The sequence below is a fragment of the Trichosurus vulpecula genome, chromosome X, assembly GCF_011100635.1.
Source record: "Trichosurus vulpecula isolate mTriVul1 chromosome X, mTriVul1.pri, whole genome shotgun sequence".
Taxonomy (NCBI): Eukaryota; Metazoa; Chordata; class Mammalia; order Diprotodontia; family Phalangeridae; genus Trichosurus; species Trichosurus vulpecula.
In genome coordinates, this window is record NC_050582.1 from 58368766 (window position 1) to 58375742 (window position 6977).

A 6977-nucleotide genomic window follows, 5' to 3' on the forward strand; every position below is an offset into this window, starting at 1 on the left:
TGAATCTCTCTAAGGTTACTCCCAGCTCTGAATCCCAAGAGCCAATGATTTCCCCCAAGGAAAGAGAGTGCCTGGGCTGTCCTCTAGTGGCCAGAGCCCAAATAGAGATGCCCGGTAAGTAACCTGAACTTCTTGCCAGGATAATTTCTTGCCCACAAATCTCTTGCTGCCCATTTTGAGGTAGTCAGGCTTAACAAGAGAAAATGAGCAAGAAGTGGCAACCTTGGACCATGGACAGCAGCCTTCAGGTCACCTTGGGAGGCTCCTGATCGGAGCAGACGAGTGGCATAGAGTTGGGAGTGTTCTCAGAGAACACTGGGGCCAAGCTCTGGTTGGAGAGGGGGAAGACATAGATGCTGAAGCCAGTATGTGGCAGTCAGAAGTACCACCCACCCCCCACGCCCCCACTCCAGTGCTTTAAACTCCAAGGTCAAAGTGGAGAGAGCACTGCCTGGCTCTGCAAACAAGCCCTGAGTTAAAACCGGCCCCTTCCACTTGCTGCTTCCGGGGCTTGGCCCAAACTCTTTCCTTTCTCTGGGCCCCAGTGTCTTCTTTAAAATGAGACTAGCTGGCTATGGAGGACCCTTCCAACTCTAATTCTCGGATCCTCAGTATGACCAGTCGTTTACCTTGGGGTCTCAGTTTCCCCCTCTGTACAATGAGCAGGTTACATAAGATGACCTCTGAGATTCCTTTCAGCTCTAGATCTGTGATCAAGTGGGCAGTCTCAAGGAAGTCCCTTCCCCTTCTTGGGACTCAATGTCTTTCTCTGTAAAATGGTGTGAGAGAGGGAAAGATGTTGGGGAGAGGGAGGAAATGAGCAGAAGGGTGAGAAGAGAGAACAAATAGATGGAGAAGGGGGAGATTAAAGGAAATGAGGAAAGAGGAAAGGGATAGGGAGAAGTGGGCCTTGCTGGAGGAGATGGAAAGGGGGGATGGTGATGAGAAGAGGTAAGAAGTGGGGGAGAGAAGCTGGAGCTGTGAGAGAGGAAAGAGAAGGGAGAAAAGGGAGCAAGTGAGAAGGGGAGTAGAGGCAGAAAGGTAGTATGGCTACCAAGTTGCTGCCAGGAGCCAGAATTTGGCATCCCAAGCAAAGACCAGAAGGGACTTGGGATTCCAAAGACTCCAAAGAGGGCCAGGGGGTTGCCAGACGGGAGGAGGTTGGAGGTTGGGAAGAGGATAGAGAGGCCTAGCCAGAGAAACCTATGGGCCCCCACTGGGAGATTTTCTCAAAACCCCAGTGTATTCTGGCATGCTGGATTCTGACATACTGGGGGGGGGGGTGGGAACAGAACATGGGGCCACCAGCAAGATGTTGGCCATCTGCTCTGGAGTGATCCTGAATAAGTCGAACTCCCCTTCCAGTGCCTCAGTCTACAAAAACTGGCCCTTACAAGATGAAAGTGTCTCAGAGAATAAATTAATGCTGCTCAGATGATCAAATTTATTTGTTTACTTGATGCTGGGAAGTAAGCCTAGGCAGCTAGCTACCCCACTTTCCAAAGGAGAGAAAAACAGAGCAGGAGTGGCCACCCCATCAGGAGATGCCCAGGGTCACCTGGCAGCAGGGCACTTTTCAAGGAGGTGGCGCAGGTCTTCACCAACACCATCCTTCCTTCCCTGGCCCTTAGCTGCTTCCTAGCAACAGAAAGAAGGGCAGCCCAAGGCCCAAACACCTTCCCTCCATGACCCGGGCTAGGCTCCCAGCTACACTCAGGGCCTCTCTCCTGACACCCCATCTCCTGTACTGTGTAATGAAAAACAGCTTGGCCTTGGAATTGGAAGGACCTAACTCCAAGTCCAGGGCCTCCCAAGGTGCTGAGAGAACTGACAGATATGATTGCTGAGTCACTGTCTTTGAAATAGGGGGAGAAATAAGAGACATACAGCAAGCCAGGGAAAGGACAGAGTCCCAATTTTTAGAAAAAGAAAATGAATGGAGTTTGCAAAGATCCCAGAATGGGTTATATAAAGGGAGGGATGATATGTGAAGATCCAGACAAGGAAGCAATGATCAGGAAGAAGCAGGATGTGAGGAAATGACAGAGAGGTAAACTGAGGTTCAACTAAGGAAAAACCTCCCAACAACTAGAGCACATCATAAGTGAAAAGGCTCCCCGCTTTGTCAGGCATGGTAGATTTTTGAGGTCAGAGATTCTATGATTTGGGGTTGGAGCCCCAGTTCAGCCATTTAGTAGGTGAATAATTCTGGACACTAGTTTCTCCTCATTTGCAAAATGAGGATGACAACACATGCACTCCATGCTGTACAGGGGGGCAAAACTCTAGCCCAAATGAGTGACTGTTAAGTCAGCCATGAGTTCTAATTATATATCATAGAACTTTGCAGTCCTAGCAACAGACTGTGTCTGCTTCTCAAGGACTGGCCTAATTAAGTACCGAGAGGCTCATCATCGCCAGTAAGCTGGCCAACTTAGCGATGAATTCTTTGACCATGGCAACCCATGAAGAAGAGAAAAATACAACCCCCCCCCCCACCTTTCTTCTGTGCAGCCCCCTTCTGTTACTGCAGTGATGACGGCAGAGTGGGTGAAAAACACAACAATGGCCACATGATATTAAAAATAACCCACTTTTTTCAGATGGTCTATAAATATGAAGCAACTGAGCTGTTGGTCCTCCAAAAAGTGAGCTTCTTGTACAATGTCCAACAAGTGGACGTGCAACTGGAGCAAGGAGATCTGGACATTTGTGCTCTGAACAGAACCAGGAGACAAAAGGAAAATGCCACTAAATAGAGGGAAAGCAAAGAAAAGAGTTGGCAGAACTGGTTTTATCATGTGTCCAAAGGCAACAAGAAACATCATTTCTTCCACTTGATCATCTCCTTTTGCAGTGCTAACAATAAATATTTGCGGAAAAAAAAAAAAACCCAACCACACACACACACACACACACACACACACACACACACACACCGTGAAAATCCTGGCTTATGTACCAACGTCTGTTGCAGAGGATGAAGAGATAGAGAAAAGAACTGTAAGCTGCTGGAGTAAAGCAATCATAAAACACCACCATCCCAAATCAGATTGATGATTATTTTGCTAGACAACGCATTCCTGATGTTGGAAGCATTCCTACAGTACGGTCAGAACCATGGTCAGGTCATAGCAAAGACTAAGTTAGAAAGTAGTATGAAAATGTGAGAAAAAAGACTGTCACACAATTAAAACAACTCTAATCTTACCTATTTAAACAAGTATTGACGCTGAAAAATAAGACACGTATGGAAGAAAGGACAGAGACAAAGATGATAATTATTTCATACAGAAGTATAACTCGTGTAAATCAATTGCCATAATGAGAAGACCAAAAGAGCCTAACAAGAGGCTCATCAGCGAACACTTGATAAAATTGCCAAGTAGAGGGAGATGGCAGCCAAGGATAACACAAGTTCAGAATATAAACTCATCTGTAAAATCTTCTGTAGAAGGATGGTGCAAGATTATGAGCAGTTATCACTTCATAAACCAGCAGAAAGAGTAAAGGGAAAAAACTGATTTGAAGAAACCTTGGTGAGAGACCCAACTAAGCAAAGTCATCCTGAGGATATTTCAGGATGAATCTGAAAGGAGAGCAACAAACAGATGAAAGATGGAAAAGATCTGTAAAGTTTCGAAAACAAACTCTTTTTAGCCCATCAAGGACAATAGATCCCAAAGACAATAAATTCAAGATCTGGACTCTTAACATCCAAAGGTATGATGGTAAATATTTAACAACTAGCTTCTTGTCACCCTCCCCCACCAAAAGTTCATAACTCTTAAGTTGAATCTTCATTATTAACATTTTCTCCATCATTTTCTAAGACTAGACAATTAACAAAACCAGCCCTTATTGGTAGTTGGCTGATTTCTGAGGTGTAACTGTTCTCACTTAAAATTTGATGATCAGCTCTTGAGGTTCAAGCTGGCTCCAGCACATGTCAGCTAACATCACAGTTCCCGATATAATTCTGGAGGAAGTATAAATCATACTGAAGAAAACAGAGGGAAAAAGCAGCTGGCTTAGACCATGTATACACAAAGGACAACCATGCTTAAGACAATACAATTTGGGGGCTGTCAAGGGAACAGTTCTCAAAGCATCTGACAGAAAAAAAAATAAAAATAAAATAAAGGAGAGGATACCAAGAATGCAGGGAAAAAAAAAAACCCAGACCTTATTACCACTGAAAAAAATCTGACCCATCAATGACTACTGACCCATACGCCTACTTTCTAATCTATATGAAGATAATCTCCCCAGGCATCTGCAGATGAGGATATTAGAAGGGAGCATGTAGGTTTTCACAAGTAATATAACAGACGCACCTTGACCACATCACATGGGACAGAAAGATGTAGCAAGTACAAGATCCCACTGTGTTTACTGTTTATTGACTAAGGAAAAAAAAATGTATTCAGTCAAACACTGCCGTAAAGCCTTGCTTTCAGCAAAGTGTTTCCTAGGCACCTGTCAAAGTTGGTGAAGGTTCCTTGAAAGACATGAGAACAAATAACCTTGTGCAGTGACCCTCTGATCTAGCATTGTTTTCATTATCATCACTGTCTTTATTTTGGACTGGTCCAGTTGGGGGAACTCCCAAAGAGAAATCTCCCTCTACCAATGTGGATATGGATCCTCTCTGCAATTTCTAGTCTCAGAGAGTTGCTTGGGCCACTGAGAGGTTAAGTGATTTGCCCAGGTTGGCACAGGTCTTAAGCCCACATCTTCTCATGTGGGAGGTCACCATGCAATACATAAGGCTGTCTCTCCTGGTCCTTAACATCAAATGGATGTTTGATCAAGCTGACTGCTGAGGCTCCCTCCAACTCAAAAATTCTGGGCTTTTGCTGTCATCCTCTGGATCTGCAAGCAGTTCTATGGTATATGATCAGTTTTTGGTGAAGGTACCATGCAGAGATGTTTCATACATATATACATTTAAATCACACAGGACTCCTTGAAAGATATAATAACAGTGAACTTGGTTTGGTGAGTTCATTATTATCATTAAGAAAAGCATAAAACAGAGAGATGTAAAAGCCTAAGGGGCTTTGCCAACTGTCAACAATTAATTAACAAGCATTTAATACATAATCACCCTGTGCCAGGCATTGTTAGGCCCTGGGGATACAAAGACAGAAACTTAAGCAATCCTTGCCTCCAAGGAGCTTACATTCTAACGGAAGAAGCAGGAATAGGTAAATATAGGACAGAGATAAAGTGAAGGTGCAGCTGGAAGGATTGGGGCCTGCACTAAAAGCTGAAGTGATGAGGAAGTAACTCCTGTGTAAGTAGCTCTTGTGTGAAGTCTCCTAAGAAGTGGAGGTGAAGAGGGAGGGCATGCAAGTGTGAGAGACAGCTTAAGCAAAAGGGATTTGTTCTGTGAAGTTTGGATTCAGAAAAAGGGCCTCACTTGAGGACTTAGAGGGGACTTGTTCTGGGAAGTTTAGATTCAGTCAAAGGGCCACACTTGAGGACCTAGAGGGCCACATGTAACCTTGAGGCCACGGGTTCCGCACCTCTGGTTTAGAGGGAAAGAGAATGAATTCACTTGGGGACATGTTAAGCTTGAGACGTCTACTGGACATCCAGTTAGAAATATGTCAAAGGTAGTTGGAGATACAAGACTGGAGGTCAGCAGAGGGTAAGATAGGAAGATTGAAGCGTCTTCAGCATAGAGATGGTAAGTGAAGCCATGGGAGCTGATGAGATCAGTAAGTGAAGTAGGATAGAGGGAGAAGAGAAGAGGGCCCAGGACAGAGCCCTGAGGGACACCTATGGTTCTAAGGCCTGATCTGGAGGAGGATCCAGCAAAGGAGACAGAGAAGGAGCTGTCAGAGAGGGAGGTGGAAAACCAGGAGAGAGAGGAGGGTCCTGAAAACCTAGAGAGAAGAGAGCATTAAGGAGGAGAAGGTGATCAACAGTGTGAAAAACTACAGAGAGGTCAAGGAGAAGGAGAATGGAGAAAAGGCCAGCTGGGATATCACTGCCAGAAGCAGACAAACAAAATCCAGTATGAGAAACCATTGTCCATTACTGGTCAACTAGGTTTCCAGTTTTCTTCTGGAGTGCTGGTGTCTAACAGACACTTTCATTTCCTCGAGCACACACTCATAAGCCACCCACACTAGTGGTCAGTCCCATCAGCACCGAAGCATTTCCAGCTGGTGAAATACTGGCGTTTCTGCTTTGTCATATCTTGTATTTCTGTGCTATCAGGCAGGAAAGAGGGCCACTCACTCTGCTGTCCTCCCTGACACAGCAATGAGCCCGCTGATTCTGAGCAGAGCTAGTTTGCCACTCATGTCACCCCATCTATTTGGCAGCTGGGTGGCACAGTGGGCCAGAAAACACTGGGCCTAGAATGAGGAAGGCCTGAGTTCAAATCCAGCCTCAGATACTTAACTAGCTGTGTGACCCTGGCAAGTCACTTCACCTGTCTGCCTCAGTCTCCCCAATTATAAAGTGGAGATAATAATAGCACCCACCCCCCAAGATTGTTGTGAGCATCAAATGAGGTCATATTTGCAAAGTGCTTGGCACAGCAGCTGGCATGTAGTAGGTGCCCTCTTCCCTTTGCCCTGTATTTCTGAGATCTCCAGGAACAAGAGGATGCCTCTGAGGCAGGCATGGCATTTCAGAGAAGCTGCTGCTACTCTTGTTGTGGCTGCCATCCCTAATGGCCCCAAGGGAGACTGGAAGTGCCCCTCTGCCTGCTAGGCCTCTTCAGGCAGAGTGATCGCCTGCTGAGAGGGGCCATCAGCCCCAAGGCCCATGCAGGAATGGGCCCAATCTGCAGGGCTGGGGGCGCTTGTCCTGACAAATGGAACAAAAAAGGGAAAATTGGTCACAGAAAGAAAAGCAGAATGTAATGAAGGGCTGCATTCCTACAACAGAGAGGATGTTTGACTGTGCCAGATAAACCCTCACATGTTAGTAATATCCAAGCACCTTTCTTTCTCCTT